The sequence below is a fragment of the Globicephala melas genome, chromosome 3 (genome assembly GCF_963455315.2).
Source record: "Globicephala melas chromosome 3, mGloMel1.2, whole genome shotgun sequence".
Classification (NCBI taxonomy): domain Eukaryota; kingdom Metazoa; phylum Chordata; class Mammalia; order Artiodactyla; family Delphinidae; genus Globicephala; species Globicephala melas.
The window spans coordinates 53,728,242-53,750,196 of record NC_083316.1 but is presented as its reverse complement, the minus strand read 5'-3'; the positions used below and the strand labels follow the sequence as shown (position 1 = coordinate 53,750,196).

Below are 21,955 nucleotides of genomic sequence, written 5' to 3'. Positions count from 1 at the left end.
CTGATTGTTTTTTTTTTTTTTTTTTTTGCGGTACGCAGGCCTCTCACTGCTGTGGCCTCTCCCGTTGTGGAGCACAGGCTCTGGACACGCAGGCTCAGCGGCCATGGCTCACGGGCCCAGCCGCTCTGCGGCACATGGGATCCTCCTGGACCAGGGCACGAACCCGTGTCCCCCGCATCGGCAGGCGGACTCTCAACCACTGCGCCACCAGGGAAGCCCTGTCTTTCGGTGATTTTTAAAATAAATTTTGCAATCTTAAAATGCAACAGAAGACTAAAATTGCAGTAGCATTCATTGGGATCTTTATAGTTGGATCACGATGTAGTGTATACTGTCCTGTACCATTCAGATGCCCTCTTCAGGACCAAGGTACTCATCACCTCAGTTGCCAGAAATGTTGGCTGCTGATGGCTCGCAGCTGTCTCAGCTCCATACAGTATTTGCTTGTGGACAAAGCGACCTGACTCACCCAAGTTAACATACCTTCCCTGGAGGCGGCCAGAATCCAGTGACTGGTTCTGGCGACCTCCTAGCCTGAATTTGGGAAATCCCTGACATATCATCACAGTGCCATAGATCCCAGAGAGACCTGCTAAGTCCTCTATTGCAACTACATTGGAGTTCAATTTCTCCTTCTCACAGTCTTACTTCTCTCATTTCCCCTGCAAACTTCTTGCATACAAATCTTTATCTCTGAGTCTATTTTCTGGGGAATTGACAAAAGAGAGTTGATACCAAAAGTGGTCCTAGGAAGCAGCCTCTAAACTGGAATTTTTGAGCTAGATTATTTGCCAGCCAGCTGCCAATGAGAACCCCATCACTAGTGACAGGCTGAGGACTCAGAGCCCCCAGTGTGTGTGGGTAGTACTGGTGCAGTTATTAATGCTATTACCAGTGGCAAACTGGAATGAGATACCAGCTAAAAAGAGTGCACTGGTTGGTGCAAGATCTGAGGAGAGTTTGAGAAGTATGGGGGAAGTAGAAATCATGGAGATTATGAAATTGGATGGCTGCTCTTGTGCTATGTATTAGGATAAAGACAGCAAATTGCTGAGGAAGATTAATCCCCAACATAAGACAAAATGTGAAAGTCAGAGGGTCTTACTGGCAGCATAGAAAGAGACTCATTTCTAATAACTGAGGACAGAAAAATCCGAGAACCAGGCCCAGAACTTAATTATCAGGATAGTAGAGCTCAGAGAAGGTTGAATACTCAATCCCAATCAGTCTGCTTCACCAACATCAATTTCTAAACTTGGGCCTATATCTCAGATTTGAACTCACTGACAGAAATGGAAGCCATGTTCTGATCAGAAAGGACCCTGCAGTATCAATAGCAAGAGTGTACAGGAATGAGTCTCCCAACTGGAATGGAACAACATCTACCTTGGGTAACAACACACTGAGGAAAGGGGATAACCAGACATTCTGAGAACTCCTTGGGAAATGTTCTGTGTTACTGTTGCTAGCCTAGGACTTAAAGCATCATCATAGTCCCTGTTAGAGAGCTGGCATCTGACTGCCAGGTAATAAACGGGATCATGTCCCATGTTTGGCTCAGAGGGTCCAGTTGGTGGACCCTTCAGCATGGATGGTCATGCTTAGAAGTTGGCAGAAACCCTACATTGGTTCCTTGGCCTGTGGTGAAATAGCTATTATAGTGGGTGAGGCAAAGTAGAAGTTTATGAAACTGCCCCTTCCTCTATCCAAGAGAGTGAATCAAAAAGAGTTTTGCATCCTGAGTAGATTGTAAGAGGTTAGTGTTACCCTTAAAGACCTAGAGGATGGTCACCTTCGCTTCTCCATTGAATTTACCAGTCTGGCCTCTACAAAAAGCAGATGGATTCCCACTGATGATACTGGACTTCCACTAATTCAGCCAAGCATTAGCCCTAACTGAAGATGCTATGTCAGTTGTGGTATTTCTACTCAAACAGATCGACATATCCTCAGGAACATAATTGGGCAGATGACTTCTTTTCCAACCTTATCAAAGAAGGAGGATCAGAAGCAATTCCCATTCATGCAGGAACGACAATATTTAAGATCTTGCCTCAGGGCTCCATCAATTCTCTAACCCTCTGTCATAGTGTGGTATGAAGGGACCAGAACCATCTGGATATTCCACAGAATATCACGTTGGTTCACTGAATACATGGCATGTTAATTGGACTTGAAGGCTATTGCAAAATACCTTTGTTCCTGAGAGTGCGAGGTAAACTCTATAAAGATTTGAGTTTCCTCTACATCAGTGAGGTTTTTAAGTGTCCAGAGGTCCAGGGCATGCTTAGACATTCCTCTAAGGGACAGATTGTTCCATCTTGCTTCTTCTGTCACTATGAAGGAAACACAGGTTCCAGAGGCAGCATATTTCACACCTGGGAATACTGCTCCAATCCATTTACTAAGTGACACTAAGGCTGAGAGCATTAACTGGAAAATAAAGTAGCAAATGCAGTCCATGGGATAATCATCCCTGTACCCTGGACCACAAAATCCAGCAGATGCTATGGTACTAGAGGCACTGGTATCAAAAAGAAATATTCTGTGGAGCTCATCGCCAGCCCTTACAGGGAAATCACAATGTAGACCATTACGGTTCTGGAGCAAGGCCCTGCCATCTAAAGTCTAGAACCACATACACCATTCAAAATACAGCTCCTGCTATGCTACCGGGCCCTGGTAAAGACTGAGCTTCTAACCAGACCATGAAGTGACTATGAAGCCACAGCTGTCCGTTATAGATAGGTTTTGCTTACCAAGCCATAGATCATGCAGTCTCAAAAGCAATCGTAAGATGGAAATGGTACATCTAGGATCAGAGATGAGCAAGGCCACAGAGACAAGTAAGCTGCACAATCAACTGGTCAAGATTGCCATGTCATCAACCACTATTTAACTGGCTTCTCTCTCTCAGCTTACATCTATGACCACATGGGAGTCCTTCAGACCAGCTGAAGGAGGAAGAAAAAGACTGAGATTATTCAGAGATGAGTCAGTTCAAATGTGGGCACACATGAAAATGGACTGTTATTGTAGTACAGTCTTACTCAGGGATGATCCAGGGAAAGGACAGTGAGGAAAAATCCTGCTAGTGGGCAGAGTTTGGGGCAATGCACCTGGTCATCCACTTTGTGTGGAAAGGGAAATGGTTGAGGGAAAAATAGACATGGATACTTGGGCAGTAGTGAATGGTTTCACTGGTGGTTCAGGGGTCGCGAGGAATAATATTGAAAGATAAAGAAGACAGAGGGCAAAACGTGGTGATGGGCACAAAGGGTGAAGACCTTTATTTTGCCTGTCAACACTCCCCAGAGAGCATCCACCCAGGAGAGTGCTTGCCAGGGTTCTAGGCAGAGAGTAAGTCCTCAACAAAGATGCATTAACTGGGAAATAACAGGTAATGGTAGTTGTCCCCAGGAGAATGCAATGGATAAAACTAAATATTTGCATCATACAGAGGAACAAAAACCCAAAAAATTCTCGGTTGAGATAGGTTTTTAAATATGAATAACTAGAAGCAAAAATGAATAACAAAGCAACATCAAGTGACACTTAAATCTTACATTGTTCTGATGAAGAGGATGTTTTAACTTGGAGTCAATGAATGGGCCTCAGCATTTCAAGGGAGATTTTTGTGAAGCTGAGTGGATGTTTGTGTGTAGGTATATTAAATGGGAAGTGTTTCACTACCTTAAACACTGGCTAGTTCAAAGAGCAGTGGTTGAAGAGTCAAAGGACCTGCATTCAAGCCTCCTCTTTCTACAAACAAGCTTTAAGACTTGAATCTTTCTAGACCTCGATTTCTGCATCTATAAATAAGGGGGGGCAGCCTAGATCAGAAGCTTTTTAAATTTTTCCTGCTGTAGCATGTACGTGTCTTTGTGCAACCCAGGATCATACGTGATACCTAGACATGTACACTCGGACTTTGACCATAGGCAGCAGCCCCGATAAACTGACCACTTTAGAAATGCCCATGCCTCAACCACTACAAATAGGAGAAATCTTGGTCAATAATGTATTTAAATTACTGTTCAATTATGAAGTTCTATCTTTTTTATATAGCTTCTAGAAATAGAAATTGTTATGTAAGAGGCAAACACTAGGCTTTTTTTTTGGGGGGGAGTCTCTTTTCTTGAGCTTCTAGAATACTCCAGGACCCACACATTTGTTTTTCAATTGCCAGTCACCTTTTAGTAAGTGTGTCTTCATCTTGGCCCAAAAACACAAATAGGAATTTAAAAAAGAAATTTATAATGTTCTAATGCCACTTTTATGCACTCTATGCTTTTCCTGTGAACACATGAAACATTTCCTATGTGACTACAAGTCTACAGAAAAACAAAAAGAGCAAATAAAAGTGAATTTGAAAATATTCATTCCATAGGGAGGGTGTTAAGTAATTAAGAAGACGTCTCAAGTGGCTTAAATACATGAATTAGATTAGAATAAACTGCAAAATATGACCCCACCCCATAAAAGGGCATTTTGGCCCATAAAAGTATTTTTCTAAAAAAAATTACTTCTGGCTACACTTTAGCAAAATTAAACAGTAATAAAAGATTAGCCATCAGGAAAATGCAAATCAAAATAACAATGTAATACCACTGTATACCTACTGGGATGGCTATAATAAAAAAGATAGATCATAGGTTTTGATGAGGATGTGGAGAAACTGGAAATCTTATACACTGCTGGTGGGATTTTTACATGATATAGCCACTTTGCAAAACAGTGACAGTTCCTTAAAGATTAAACATAGATATACCCAGACTTACCATATGCTCCACCAATCCTACTCCTAGGTATATACCCAAGAAAAATGAAAATATATGTTCACACAAAAGCTTGTACATGAATATTCATAGTAACGTTATCCATAATAGGCAAAAAAGTGGAAACAACTCAAATTTCTATCAACCGATGAACGGATAAATAAAATATGGTATATCTATATAATAGGATATTATTTGGCAATAAAAAATTGTGAAGTATTGATACATGCTACAACATGGATGAACCTTGAAAACATTGTCAAGTGAAAGATACCAGATGCAAAAAGTCACAAAGTGTATGATTCTATTCAAATCAAATATGCAAAATAAGCAAATATATAGAGACAGAATATAGATTAGTGGTTACCTAGGGCTGGGGTGGGGGGTGGGTGGGAAGAAATGGGGAATGACTACTAATGGGTATGAAGTTTCTTTTGTGGTGATGAAAATCTTCTAAAATTGATTGTGGTGATGGTTGCATCATGTGACCATATGACCATAATATGTGACCATATATGTGACCATAATAAACATCATTGAATGGGTGAATTGTATGATATGTGAATTATATATCAATGAAACTGTTGTAAAACATGATAGAAGAAAGACAGACATTCAGAACATAAGATATAGCACACAGTGCAATGAAGAAGTGAATGCAAGAAATCCTACTATGACAGCTAGGCAGCTGACTCACAGAAGTTGATACATATTAGAGCAAACAAGGCTACAGGAAGAATATCTTCAATAAGAAAACAAGTGTCATTACACACTTATACAATTTAGAAGTACAATAGAGTATTGATAAAGTAAAGACATACATGTCTTCTGATAAATAAGAACAAAGAAAGGCAATTAGAAGAAATACATACACAAAAATCACCCAAACACAGCATGAGATTTAGCAAATGATGTCCAAGGAAAAGTACTGTCTGAAACACTAAGCTACAACCCCGCAGGCTGAGTAATTCAGGAGTGAGGAGATGACCAATGTCACTCAGAATTCATAGGTAATGTACTTGGGCCAATAGCAAAACAGCTAGAATTATTTTGTTGTGATGAATTTGTATTTTTCCTGAAAGTGAGTTGTCACTTTGACAGCATATTTGTTCACAGAACATTCTTTCCCTTTTAATCATTTATGGAAAATCATTCAAAAATATGTTTGCATCTTAAAATTTGTTTTTCTTTTATAAAAATAAAAGGGCTTACATAAAGGATATTTTCGGATTTTTACTTGTGAATATTTTTTAGAAACGACTAAATTTTATCTTCTGGAAAATTTAAACTTATTCCCATGTAAGAAACATGTAGCTTAAAAAAATAACCCCAATATCTTAAAGATTTCATAACCTCTTTTTAATTTATAATGAATTTTTAGGAACCAACAGTTCTAGTTTTGCTCTAGCTTCAGAGAACTTTTGGCTGAAGTTTAGCAGCTTTTAAAATTTCAACTCAATTTCTTTTCTTTCTATGTAATTCAAATATAACTACCAGATTATTCCTATTTAAAAAGTAAAATAATTACTTATAGCTTATGTAATTTATAATAATTATAATTTTCTACTTTTTTTGTTTTTTCAAAGTCTTTCTAACATGGCCATATGTTACTTTTAAAATAAGAAAAGTGTTATTTAAAAATTTAAGCTTGTCTTGTTCTAGTTCTAGTTCTAGTTCTAGTTCTTCCTGGTTCAATCTTGGGAGATTGTACCTTTCTAAGAATTTGTCCATTTCTTCTAGGTTGTCCATTTTATTGGCATATAGTTTCCTGTAGTAGTCTCTTATTATGGTCCTTTGTATTTCTGTGGTGTTGGGTGTAACTTTTTCATTTCTAATTATGTTGATTTGAACCCTCTCCCTTTCATTCTTGATGAGTTTGGCTAAAGGCTTATCAATTTTGTTTATCTTTTCAAAGAACAAGCTTTTAGTTTCATTGATCTTTTCAATTGTTTCCTTAGTCTTTATTTTATTTATTTCTGCTCTGATCTTTATGATTTCTTTCCTTCTACTAACTGTGGGCTTTGTTCTTTTTTCTCTAGTTGATTTAGGTGTAATATTATGTTGTTTATTTGAGATTTTCCTTGTTTCCTGAGGTAAGCTTGTATCGCTATAAACTTCCCTCTTAGAACTGCTTTTGCTGTGTCCCATAGGTTTTGGATTGTTGTGTTTTCCTGTTAATTTGTCTCTAGGTATTTTCTGATTTCCTCTTTGATTTCTTCAGTGATCCATTGGTTGTTTAATAGCATACTGTTTAGCCATATTGTTTGTATTTTTTGCAGCTGTTTTCTTGGGTTGATTTCTAATCTCATAGTGTTGTGGTTGGAAAAGATGCTTGATATGATTTCAATTTTCTTTTCTTTTTTTAAAAATTTTAATTTTTTTTAAAGTCTTTATTGAATTTGTTACAATATTGCTTCTGTTTTACGTTTTGGTTTTTTGGCCACAAGGCATGTGGGATCTTAGCTCCCCTACAGGGACTGAACCCACACCACCTGCATTGGAAGGCAAAGTCTTAACCACTGGACCCCCAGGGAAGCCCCAATTTCAATTTTTTTTAATTTACCAAGTCTTGCTTTGTGGCACAGCATGAGATCTATCCTGGATAGATAGATGTTTCATGTGCACTTGAAAAGAATGTGTATTCTGCTGCTTTCAGATGGAATGCTCTATAAATAGCAATTAAGTCCATCTGATCTAATGTGTCATTTAAGTCCTGCATTTCCATATGATTCTATGATTCCTTATGATCTATGACTTTCTGTCTGGATGATCCGTCCGTTGATGTAAGTGGAGTGTTAAAGTCCCCCACTATTACTGTGTTACTGTCAATTTCTCCTTTATGTCTGTTAACATTTGCCTTATGTATTGAGGTGCTCCTATGTTGGGTGCATATATATTTACAATTGTTCTATCTTATTCTTGGATTGATCCCTTGATCATTATATAGTGTCCTTCTTTGTCTCTTGTAATAGTCTTTATTTTAAAGTCTATTTTGTCTGATATGAGTATTGCTATTCCAGCTTTCTTTTGATTTCCATGTGCATTGAATACCTTGTTGCAGCCCTTTACTTTCAGTCTGTATGTGTCTCTAGATCGGAAGTGGGTCTCTTGTAAACAGCATATATACAGGTCTTGTTTTGGTATCCATTCAGTCAGTCTCTGTATTTTGGTTGGAGCATTTAATCTGTTTACATTTAGGGTAATTATCGATATATATATGTTCTTATTGCCATTTTGTTAATTGTTTTGGATTTGTTTTTGTAGGTCTTTTTTTCCCTTTTTTTTTCTTTTGTTCTCTTCTCATGTAATTTGATGACTATCTTTAGTGTTACGTTTAGATTCTCTTTTCTTTTTTTGTGAATATTTATATAGATATTTGGTTTGCAGTTACCATGACATTTTGATATGGCAGTTTATATAGACAGGTAATTGTTTTAAGTTGATGATCACTTAATTTCAAATACATTTCAAATATCCTTACTCTCCTCCTCTTATGATTATTGGTTTAGAGGTCATATTTGTGTGTGGATGATTTCTTGCCTTTAGAAATATGAACAGACTAATTACAAGTACTGAAATTGAATGTGTGATTTAAAAAAACCCAACAAACAAAAGTCCAGGACCAGATGGCTTCATAGGTGAATTCTACCAAACATTTAGAGAAGATTTAACACCTATCTTTCTGAAACTATTACAAAAAATTGCAGAGGAAGAAACACTTCCAAATTCATTCTATGAAACCATCATCACCCTGATACCAAAACTGGACAAAGATACCACAAAAAAGGAAAATTACAGGCCAATATTGCTGATGAACATAGATGCAAAAGTCCTCAACAAAATATTAGCAAACCAAATCCAACAATACATTAAAAGGATTATACACCATGATCAAGTGGGATTTATCCCAGGGATGCAAGGAATTTTCAAATATCCACAAATCAATCAGTGTGATACACCACATTAACAGACTGGAGAATAAAAACCATATGATCATCTCAACAGATGCAGGAAAAGCTTTTGATAAAATTCAACATCCATATATGGGAAGAACTCTCTAGAAAGTGGGCATAGAGGGGACATACCTCAACATAATAAAGGCCACATATGACAAACCTACAGCTAACACTCAATGGTGAAAAAAGCTGAAAGCATTTCCTCTAAGGTCAGGAACAGGACAAGGATGTCCACTTTTACCACTTCTATACAACATAGTTTTGGAAGTCCTAGCCACAGCAATCAGAGAAGAAAAAATAAAAGTTAAAGGGATCCAAATTGGAAAAGAAGAAGTAAAACTATCACTTTTTGCAGATAACATGATACTATACATAGAAAATCCTAAAGATGCTACCAGGAAACTACTGGAGATCATTAATGAATTTGGTAAAGTTTCAGGATACAACATTAATACACAGAAATCAGTCGCATTTCTACACACGAACAATGACAGATCAGGAAGAGAATTAAGGAAACAATCCCACTTACCGTCACATCAAAAAGAATAAAATATCTAGGAATAAATGTACCTAAGGAGGCAAAAGAACTGTACTCTAAAAACTATAAGAAAGACACTGATGAAAGAAATCAAAGATGATACAAACAGATGGAGAGATATACCATGTTCTTATATTGGAAGAATCAGTATTGACAAAATGACTATACTACCCAAGGCAATTTATAGATTCAATGCAATCCCTATCAAACTACCACTGGCATTTTTCACAGTATTAGAACAAAATTTTTTTCAATTTGTATGGAAACACAAAAGACCCTGAATAGCCAAAGCAATCTTGAGAAAGAAAAACAGAGCTGGAGGAATCAGGCTCCCTGACTTCAGACTATATTACAAAGCTATGGTCATCAAAAGAGTACGGTACTGACACAAAAACAGAAATAAAGATCAATGGAACAGGATAGAAAGCCCAGAAATAAACCCACACAACTATGGTCAATTAAATCTATGACAAAGCAGGCAAGAATATACAATGGAGGAAAAACAGTCTCTTCAATAAGTGGTGCTGGGAAAACTGGACAGCTACATGTAAAAGAGTGAAATTTGAACATTCCCTAACACAATACACAAAAATAAACTCAAAATGTATTAAAGACCTAAATTAAGACCAGATATCATAAAACTAGAGGAAAACAAAGGCAGAACATTCTTTGACATAAATCGCAGCAATACTTTTTGAGTAATGGAAATAAAAACAAAAATAAACAAATGGGACTTAATTAAACTTAAAAGCTTTTGCACAGCAAAGGAAACCATAAATCAACATAAAGACAACATACAGAATGGGAGAAAATATTTGCAAATGATGCAACCAACAGGGGATTAATCTCCAAATATATAAACAGCCAATACAGCTCAATATCAAAAAAACAAACAACCCAATCCAAAAATGGGCAGAAGATCTAAATAGACATTTCTCCAAAGAAGACATACAAATGGTCAAAAGGCACATAAAAAGATGCTCAACATCGCTAATTATTAGAGAAATGCAAATCAAAACTACAATGAGGTATCACCTCACACCAGTCAGAACGGCCATCATTGAAAAAATCTACAGGCAATGCTGGAGAGGGTGTGGAGAAAAAGCGACCCTCTTACACTGTTGGTGGGAATGTAAACTGGTACAGCCACTATAGAGAACAGTATGGAGGTTCCTTAAAAAAACTAAAAATAGAGTTACCATATGATCCTGCAATCCTACTGCTAGGCATATATCTGGAGAAAGCTATAATTTGAAAAGATACATGCACTCCAATGTTCACTGCAGGACTATTTACAATAGCCAAGACATGGAGACAACCTAGATGTCCATCAACAGATGAATGGTTAAAGAAGATGTGGTGTATTTATACAATGGAGTATTAGTCATAAAAAAGAATGAAATAATGCCATTTACAGCAACATGGATGGACCTAGAGATTATCATACTAAGTGAATTAAACTAGACAGAGAAAGGCAAATATCATATGATACTGCTTATATGTGGAACATTAAAAAAAAATTAATACAAATGAATTTATATACCAGAAAAAAACAGACCCACAGACATAGAAAACTTACGGTTACCAACGGGGAAAGGAGGTGGGTGGAAGGGAAAAATTAGGAGTTGTTTGGGATTAACATAAACACATTACTATATATAACGTAGATAACCAACGAGAACCTACTATATAGCACAGGGAACTATAATCAATATTTTGTAATAACCTATAAGGGAAAAGAATCTGAAAGATATACATAAATATGTATAACTGAATCACTTTGCTGTATGCCTGAAACTAACACAACATTGTAAATCGACTACAATTAAACAAAGAAACAAAAATTAAACTCATCAAAATTATCTTTGAAAATGTTAACTTATAATGTTATATTATTCAATAAATACTATCAGGCTGACTGGCTAATTAAAAAAATAATAATTTTCTCTTCATCATACCATACCTCAAAATATATTAAAGATAGATTAACAGCACACGTCAAAAAAAACCCTTACAGTAAGAAAAAAAAAAAAACCACAAACACTTGTTTATTATATACTAGTATATACTGGAAGAGGGAAGTTTTTAAAAGCCTCACATTCAAGGCAAAGCCAAAGAAGGAAAAATAATAGATTGGCCAACATAAAAATTATGTTTGTACATAAAGGCATACCTCAGAGATACTGCAAGCTCAGTTCCAAACCACTGCAGTAAAGCAGATATCAGGAAAAAGTCACAGGAATTTTTTGGTTTCATAGTGTATACATAATTTATGTTTACAGTATGCTGTAGTCCATTCTGTGCAATAGCATTCTGTCTTTAAATTGTACATACCTTAATTAAAAAATACTTTCGTTGGGGGCTTCCCTGGTGGTGCAGTGGTTGAGAGTCCGCCTGCCGATGCAGGGGACACGGGTTGGTGCCCCGGTCCGGGAAGATCCCACATGCTGCAGAGCGGCTGGATCCGTGAGCCATGGCCGCTGAGCCTGCACATCCAGAGCCTGTGCTCCACAACGGAGGAGGCCACAGCAGTGAGAGGCCCGCGTACCGCAAAAAAAAAAAAAAAAAAAAAAAAATTTCATGCTAAAACAAATGCTAACCATCATCTGACAATGCAGGGTTGCCACAAACCTTCAATTTGTAAAAAATGCAGTATCTGTGAAGCATGAGAAAACAAAGTCCAATAAAACAAGGTATGCCTGTACATGCGAAATGACGTTAGGATAAATGAAAGACAAAAAGAAAACAAAAAGGGCATATTTATAACATGTAACATAAAATGAAGTTATTTTTTTACTTAAAAAATGAGATGTCGGGCTTCCCTGGTGGCAAAGTGGTTAAGAATCTGCCTGGCAATGCAGGGACACGGGTTTGATCCCTGGTCCAGGAAGAGCCTACATGCCATGGAACTAAGCCCACGAGCCACAACTACTGAGCCTGCGTGCCACAACTACTGAAGCCTGCGCACCTAGAGCCTGTGCTCCACAGTAAGAGAAGCCACTGCAGAGAGAAGCCCGTGCACCACAATGAAGAGTAGCCCCCGCTCGCCGTAACTAGAGAAAACCCGCATGCAGCAACAAAGACCCAACGGAGCCAAAAGAAAAAAAAAAAAAAGAGAGATGGCAATAAAAATTAAAGGGCAAAAAAACCAATAAATTCAAAAAAGAAGAATTACAAAGGGACAATAAAATATTAACTCTCACTAGTAACCAAGGAATGCAAAGTAAATCACAAATGAGATACTCTTTTTCCTGAGCAAAGGAATGAAGATATTTTATAACAGTAGAAGTTTTATATATAATGTAACAATATATGACATAATATAAAATTTTGTATATTAGCAGGCCATGAATTTGCTGAAAGAAAAGATCTTTGTATGAAAATAAAGAATGAAAAGCTCTTACCTCTTTTTCTAAATTAAAAATTCTTTTTAGAATATGTTCTGGGGATGTAATGTACGGCATGATGATTATAGTTAATAATACCATATTACATACTTGAAAGTTGCTAAGAGAATAGATCTTAAATGTGTCCATCAGAAAAAAGAAATGATAATTATGTGATGTGATGGTGGTAATCATTTTGCAATATATAACTGTATCAAATCAACCTGTGTACACCTTAAACTTACACAGTGTTATATATCAATTATAAACTCAATAAAGCTAGAGAATAAATAAACTTTTTAATTAGGGACTTTCTTTCATGTATCATTGAAAAACTATCCATCTTCCTGTCACTGAACTTAAAAATCTAACACAGTGGCTGGCAACTAAACAGTTAATATTTATCTGAATGAATTCATAATGATATATCAGTTTAATGAAACAGTTTTCCCAGAGTTCTTTTTTGTGCATGGCTGAGTCTTCACCCACAGAGCCTCATGAGGCTGCTGATCCTGCAGAAGTGGTGGGTGGAGCTCTTTGGACAGCCTACAGGGCCCCAAGGAAATAAGGCTCCATTGTGTCCATTGTGTCCAGTCCAGGAAGGAGCAGCAATTCCTTAGGCAGGCAGGTCTCAGCAAGCCCAACCACAGGGAAACCATTCAGGTCAGCTATCTACAGGCTCATCTGTTGAGCATGTCACCCATGAATAATTAAAAACTAATGCTAAAAGATTTTCCATTTTTACATTCTAACAAAAAATAATGTTGGAAGCTAAATTTAAGCTCCTATATTATAATTTACTTTTGTCAGTCAGCTTATTTAAAGCCTACAGGTTTCCACTTATTTAAAAATGAGGTTGCATTTGTTTAGGGGCCTGGCCCCCTAAACAGGATTGTCCCAGAGACTGCTACCAAAACATCTAAGAAATTAATATTTAATAAGAGCTAACATTTATTAAGCACATACTAAATTCCAAGTGTTGTTCTAAGTATTCTACATATTTTAATTCGTTTAGTCCAATGAGAACAGTTGAGGAAAATGAGGCTCACACAAAAGATAACTGACTTGCCCAAGGTCACACAACTACAAATGGCAAGGCCAGAATTTAAACTCTGGTGACAGCGTGCCTGAGACTCTGTTCTTAACTACCAAGATATCTGACAAAGATAAAAGAGAAAAAAGGACTGACTATGGGAGAATAGTTGGCTATTTTTCTAATTATAAATTGTTCTAGCAAATATAGAGTTGGAAATTTATGATGTGACTAAAGAAACAAAATTACTATCTCAAAATTTAAAGGAGAACAAAAAGGTTTCAAAGGCAGGTAGCGCTGGCTGGGATGGTGGGTTAAACATGGAACTGTGGTTGCCAGCGATTTGCGTCTTTTAACGTGTACCAAGCCAACACATTAAGCCTCATTACCTCAGTCATATTGAATTACATTTTATAGTTTAATAAAATGTGAAGTTAGACCATGAAGTGCAGTCATCAGCTCAAAGTGCTGATGTGTTCTCTGGCAAAGGATCAACTGGACAGACCTGATTCCCAATCTTCCCCACTGATGCAGGTGATCAGATCATGATACTTCGGCCAAAGCGCCAAATGCTTCTTTTTCTGCATCTTTTCTCAAGGTGGTTATGTTAGAATTAAAATAGACAAATTATATTTTTACCTTTTATCATTATTTCTCTTTTCCTTTTGATAAGAAGGCCATGAGTAGAGAGACTGCTGGAAAAGTGTAGCCCAAGATTGTGAAGAGACACAGCCTTGCTTAGATTGACTCCAGTGTCAATAGAGTAGAGACCATTAAGCGTGCTCTTGGGGATTTTAGAAAGATCCTGGTACTTTGGTAATTAGATCCTATTAGCTGAGCTGCAGGAAGAACTTGCCTCATGCCCAAGTTGTTTTGTTTGTTTTGTTTTTTAATCTTTATTTTTATACAGGAAGAGGAGGGTGTTACAGTGAGGTTTCAGAGCACGTATGTTGAACTGATGCTGTAAAGGTCCCTCAAAGTAAAATAAAGATAGAATGTCAGAAGAGAGGAGGAGGTAAGAATGGCTTATGCCCTCGAGTCTCTTTCTATTTTGTCTCTAGTCAGTTACTCCATGAATAAACAGAAAGAGTCAGCAGGCTTCTCTTACAGCAGTGGTTCACAGAATGTGGTCCTTGGTCTATCAACATCAGCAACACCTGGAAGTTTGTCAGAACTGCAAATTCTCAGGTCTACTAAATCAGAAACTCTGGGGGTGGGTCCCAGCAATCTGTGGTTCAACAAGCCCTCCAGGTGATTCTGATGCACATGCTAATTTGAGAGCCAGTAGCTCAGGTTACTCCTAAGTGTTTCCCATCTGTTGAAAATTAATAGTCAACAATTAGTATTTTGGAAGCAAATAACTGATGTTAACCCAAATGCACAAAAATAGAAGATTTTGTCATTAGGAGTTGTCTCCTGATTCATGGAGCTGTGTCAGATCCTCACCTTAAGTCCAATTTAATGACCTAACTCAGGTATCACATCCAGAGTTGGGAGTGACAGGAAATAAAAGCCAATATTTCCTCACCTAAAAAGACCATTTGAAAAATAAATATTTTTACAGATGGTATTTGTACCCTTGTCCAATTATTTACTTAAAACATACTCTTAGAAATGGACTTTCTGAGATGAAGACCACAATTATTTAAAATTGTAATCTGTTTTGCTAAATCCCCCTTGAGAATATTGTGATAATCTACACCCTCATCTCATGGGTGCAACATCATTGCTTGGTACAATTTTTCCTATTTTTCCCAATTTAATTGGCCAAAAAATACAGTATTTTAAATTTGTTTCCGTCTGATTATCAGTGAGATTAATTTATCAGATGGATTTACTTGTCACCCGTATTTCTTCTCTGAATAGCTTTTCTTTATTCTTTTTTTTGCTTTCTCACTTAGCGTCTTAGAATACATTGATACTGATAGATTTCCTATTGTATCCCAGGGATAAATACCAGCTAGGCATGATACATATGCACGCGAACACACACATTCACACACTCACATGCACACGCTGGATTCAATTGACTAGTGTTTTTAGTATTTTTTATCTACCTTCATAAGGGTAATGGGACTAGGTATTTTTTTCTTAAATTTGTCTCATCTGATTTTGAAAGCAAGATTATACTACCCTTACAAAATTAGTTGGGCATTTTTCCTTTTTTTTTAATGCTCTTAACAACTTTTATAGTATTTGGATTATCTATTTCTTTACGTTTTGTAAAAGTTGCCTGAAAATTTGTCTGGGTAGGTGGGTGTTTTTTGTGAGAAAACTATTTTTGCTATAATTTCAAACTGAGATTGTCTACTTATTCTTGAGTCAATTTTGATAATTCATATTTGCTAGAAGAATATTTTATAAATATAGATGCAAAAACATGAATAAAATCTGATTAATTACAATAGAGAAATTCAAAGGCTACTGAGGTCTCCACAACTTAATAGTCTGATTTTTAAAAAATCTTTTTATTTTGAAATAATTTTAGACTTATAGAATAGTTGCAAAAATAGTACAGAATTCCCATCTTTCTCTAGTGTTAACATCCTATGTAACCACAGTAACATTACAAAAACCAGGAAATTAACATTGCTGTAATACTATTAACTAAACTATAGACTTCATTCAGATTTCACCAGTTTTTTCACTAATCCTGTTCCAGGATCCAATTCAGGATCCTGATCATTGTACTTAATTGTCATGTTTCTTCCAGTTTGTGATAGTTCCTTGGTTTCTCCTTGTCTTGTATGAACTTGACACTTTTGCAGAGTACTGGACAGGTATCTTATAGAATAGCCTTCAGTTTGGCTTTCTCTGACATTTTCTCAGAATGGATTAAGGTTATGTATTGGGTTGGCCAAAAAGGTCATTTGGGTTTATCATAAGATGTTATGGAAAAACCCGAATGACCTTTTTGGGCAACCCAACATATTGGGAAGAACACCCGAGAGATTTGCCCTTCACAGGGTATCCTATCAGGATTTAAATGATGTCAGTAAGTCTTACTATTGATGATGTTAACTGTTCTCATTTGGTTAAGGTATTATTTGCCAGGTTTCTCCACTGTATCTTGAGGGAGGTGATACTTTGAGGTTATACAATGTCCTGTTACTCTTAAACTTTTACTCACTAATTTTAGCAATCATTGGTGGATCGTACCTGTAACAATTACTATGGTATTCTATGGTGATTTTCTGTTTTCCTCATTTCTTCTATATTTATTAATTGGACTTCTTTGGCAAGGAAGAGTAGTCCTTTCTTCATCCTTATTCATTCAATTATTTATTTATACCATCACAAACTTACAGATATTTAATTATCCTTTCCTAATTCTGAAATCAACCACTTCTCCAAGTAGCCTTGGTTACTTTTATTGGAAATGGTATTTTGAAACTAAGATCTGAGCATGGATATTTTAATCTTATTTTATATTATCTGTCTTTTAGAAAGTGAGTTAAATTCATTTATATTTTGTTATGGAGACTGACATATTTAGAGTAACTTCTATCACCTTTTTAAAAATAAGTTTCTGTTTACTATGCATTTTCTTTCATTTTTTTACATCTGTCCTACCTTCTATTAACTTGATGAAATTTACTTTATTCTCTATGTTTTTTCTTCCACTGACTTGGAAGCTGCAGAGTGTATTATGTATTTAGTTATGACCATTAAATTTTTATTGTAAGTATTTATCTAAACATTTTTCTAGCAAAGTCCAATGTTATTCAGTATTCCTAGGCCCCTCCTATACAAGGCATCTATCCATGGCATCTATACACTGAATCCTCTTCATCTCTAATAACTGCTCTAATTTTACTTCAACATTTAAAAAACTTTTTATTTGAGTATACATATAACATGTGTACAATTGGATTAATTTTCCTAAAATGGACAATTAAACACACTGTATAAAATGCATGCAGATCAAGAAACAGAATATTATCAGTACTCACAGAAGTCCTCACTAATCCGCTCATCCTGGAATCACAGCCTCCCCCAACCCCTTCTGCATAACCATTACGTGACTTTTAGCAGTATAGATTTGTTTTACCTTATTTTGTACTTTTATGTAAATGAGTTTTTGTAGCATTTACTCTTTCATTTTTAGCTTCTTTCATTCAATATTATTTTTGTGAGATTATATTTTTGCATATAGTAAGTAGTTTAGTCTTACTGCTATATACTATTTTGTTGTGTGAATATAAAACTTATTTATACATTCTCCCGTTAATAGGCATTTGAATAGTTTCCAGTCTTGGGCTACTTCTGCTGCCTTTGCATGAACATGTACAGAAGTCTGAAGCCTGCATGACTTTTTCTCCCATTTTAGGTGATCTGTGACTTCTGTCTCAATCCTTTTAGAACTATTTGCCTTTGAATTTCAAAATGTCATAAGAAATTGTTGACAGCATTCCAATAATTTCACCTAGTAATTATTTTTACTCTGCACAGTTTAATTCAATTACAGTTTTTTCTTTTGTATTTTTAACTTATTTTTAAGTACTTCATTCACACTCATTATTCATATGCAGGATCTCTGTTTTTGCATTTTATGTCTATTACTTTCTCTTTTATTATTTCCAGCTTTCTGCCCTTCCCCTCTGCATGCTTTAGAATTTCCTCCTATTCATCTTTCAGGCTACGGATTTATCTTTCTGCATTTTTGATTCTCTTCTCTATATCTAGATCTCTGTCTCTTTGACTTACACTACCATTAAAAATTTGAAATAACTTATTTGTTTTTATAACAAAGCTGGTACTTTTTAATTTCCAGTCTCTTATTTCATCTCTTCTCTTTTTTTCTTAGTTCATGTTTTTCTCTTTTTTTTATATTTCCTTTAAAATGAAAATATTTATTACCTACTTTTTTTTCAGTTTCCCAGAATAAATATTTTCTAAAACGATGTTCTTTCTCGGAATGTAGTATTTATTTTCCTTTTTTATTACAGATGTTTTTCAGAAGTCTCGTTTATCCCTTTGCTTGAGTTAAAGAGACAAGGCTATCTATAACAGTCATTTTTAAATAAACAAACAATAAATGGTATAGATGGAGTCTTGTATTTCCTCTCATTGTACTTGGGTGAATTTCCTGTCTCTCCTTTGAATCTAGGCTGAATGCCTGACTGGACAAACTAATGTCATCTGTTCAGCCATTTAAGTCATTCAGAAGTCTTCTGTTGAGCAGATAGTTGGGATTATGAATGCTTACAATTAAAAAAATGTTTAATTACAAGCTTTTCCTACATATGTTTGAAACTAGTTCATCAAGTTCCAGTTCCACTGACTTGGGAGAATATTCTGGTTTATTCAGTAGGCTCTAGTTACTAGCCATACTGGTTCAAATTCAACATCAAGAAATTCCCACTACTATGTCCTTTTTGTTTGGTGAAAGGGCATATGTTTTTTTCTTCATCACCAGTTTCCTCCCTTCACATACTATCATCCACTTTATATGTACAGCAGAAATAGCTCCAAGTGAGGTGAGTTCCATCTCTTCAATGATCCATATTCTAGACACTACTTCTCCAGATTACCACTGCTAATAAACTTCTGAGTCAAAGAAGCCCCAGGGAAAAGATCCCTTGCTTTCCTCAAGGGATCTATGACTTCTAAACACAGCACACAGATGGTTTCCAACTTCAGTGGTTTCTCCCAACTCTTTCAGTCTTTGTCCTTTCAAACTAAGGGATATTTAGAAGAATGTTCCAGAAAGATCTATTCTTATTTGTTGCAATTCATACTCCCCCATCATTCTCTCAGTTGTGTGGTAGCTCACTGAATCATTTTCTGCTATGTTTCAAAGGTCATTTTTTTCTCTTAGAAATGTCAGAAATTTTAGAGTACCAGATTGACGCTATTACAAAGATTAAATGCTGGTATAATTTTTTTATATTTCCCTCTTCGTAGTCTTTGAGTCAGTTTTGATGATTAGAAGGGAAGGCCTGTTAAAATTGCTTTCACTTCCATCTTCTACTAAACCCTTGTATTTTCAGTATTAGATGTTGTATATCTTTTCTGTTTTTCTTAATGAATCCTGTATGGACCTAAGCCTTATAGGGTATAATATCTTGGGACAATTCACCACTTTCTTTATCTGTTTAATAAGTGTGGCTTTTCATAAATTAGGTTTAATACATATGGAGCTTAACTGTGGTTATGGCAACATACTTCCCAATTTGCTCACTTTTTTCTTTCCCTCTTTGATTTTTAATGAGGCAATTATACTCTTTTTCACATATGCAGAATTCTTCTGCTGGGAATAATATTGCGACTTACTTTGCCAATAAAATTTCTGTTGCAGCAATATGGCAGGAAGTAAAGTGTTTTTTCCATAAGAATTCAGTTTTAGTTCATTTCTTGAAGGTTTCCACTGCATAAATCGAATACACTGTAATCTATATATGAATAAGAAAGCTTCTGAAATCCAATCGCAAAAGATGATGAGAGCTACTTTAACAGTGCTTTCATACAATCACTTTGTTTTAAAAATTCCTTTGCATGGTAGAGTGGTATGGGGCTAGGGGAAATGCACAGGTGAAGTAAGTTATTAAAAATAGCATTTGTGATCTATAAACCTCTCGTTTCCACCCCTTCCACTTTCTTTTAAGATCAGATATGAATTGAGGGCTCTCAGTGCTCAGCATCATAAAGAAAAGAATACAGAAGCAGTGGGGCTGCTCTACAGTATGTCCTTCTGCAAGGGTATCATCTCTTTGAATTACTAAATCTCTTATAAAAGTTTGTGAATATGGTCTTATAAAAGAATCTATTGTGTAGTAAGTCAAGACTGGATTAGGAATCAGGTGATATGGGTCTAGTACTGCCCTTGCCCTAAGCCAGTTGTGTGACCTTGGGTGAGTCACTTTACTTCTCCAAGCATCTGCTCTTCAATCTGTAAAATAAGGGGGTAACATTAGGGGTCCCCAAGCTTCCTTCCTATTCTCAGACTCTGAAACACAAAGAGCCTCAGGTGTGCAATTACAAATGAGGGGTCTGCTGAAGCTCCTGAGCAGTCAAGCAGGCAGGGAGATAGAAATAGTTTCAGTAGCCGCTAGGATATGCTTAGATATTGCCCAACTAAATATTGTGGGAAAACACTTTGATCACTATGCAAATCACTAGAAACTCATTTAGTTAAATACGAGAATAGGCTTGACAATTTAAAATCAATTGTGACGGCAGTACTGCTGCCTCAGACACATGGCAGATATCACTCATCATGTCTGAGCATTGGCACTGAGCCCGTTCCTCCCACTCCCCCTCTCAACAGAGCATTCCAGAAACTGCCCCTGTCAGTGAGGGTCAGCATGTAAGATGTCACTGCTCTGCCATCCTAAACCCTAAAGAGTTACTCAATATCCACAGTAAGTTCCATTTTCAGAAACCTGAGGGAACTTGCAGTGCCCTACACTGCTTGCCAATTATTTACTGAGAAATGCCCTGCCATCTTCCTTGAAGAAACTTCACAACTGAAAATACTTGGAGAAAAACTTTGAGAAGAAATTTCTATGAAATATTCTTGGCTTATGGAATTTAATTTATCTCTACTTTAGTTTCAGTTATAATTGATCCATTGTAAGAACATGATATTAATTCCTTCTCATGCGGATAAAGCTTGAAAAAAGTGAGCAAAGAGCTTTAGAATCTTGCCCTCTGGTAGAAGCGCCGCTAGAAACTTTCTACAGAGGTTTCCTGACCTGGAGCATCTCATTACAGTGAGAACATACAGAGTGACCTAATTTCAGGACTCACTAGCATACTCCCAGCAAAAGTACACTACGAGATCCTTAGAGAAAGAGTGCATTCTTAATTGCCATTTTCCATTTATATAACAAACAAATATTCAATGTCAAAAACTAAGAGAGGGAGGGAGGGAGGGAGGGAGGGAGAGAGAGAGAAGTCTAAAGTGAAAGTTAAAATTGCCTATTATCCCACTACTTTTGAAAAACTGCCATTAAAAGCATTGATATGTAGGTATTTTTTTAAACAAATCAATAATCGGAACATCTACCTGCTAAAAAGGCCCATTTTTTCTTAGCATTTCTCTGCTCTCAAGCACATTTCATGTGTTGGCTAAAGTTTTTTGAGGTAGAGAAGATTCTTTCTCACCTAACTGAATCCCTCAAACCATAAAACTGAGACACAGTTTTTAACACTCAGGTTTGTGTCCTTTGAATTGTCCATTAGAAACAAAGATATATTTTTATTGGGAATGGGACCCAGAAATTCGAACCAGAACTAAGGAAGCGTCCAGATTCATCAGT

At 36.2% G+C, this 21,955-nt stretch overlaps 1 pseudogene; it reads right to left on the bottom strand.

The window, feature by feature from the left end:
* Nucleotides 1–314: 314 nt before the first annotated feature.
* LOC138842298 (B-cell CLL/lymphoma 9 protein-like) overlaps nucleotides 315–21,955 on the bottom strand; it is a 32,030-nt pseudogene continuing 10,389 nt past the window's right edge.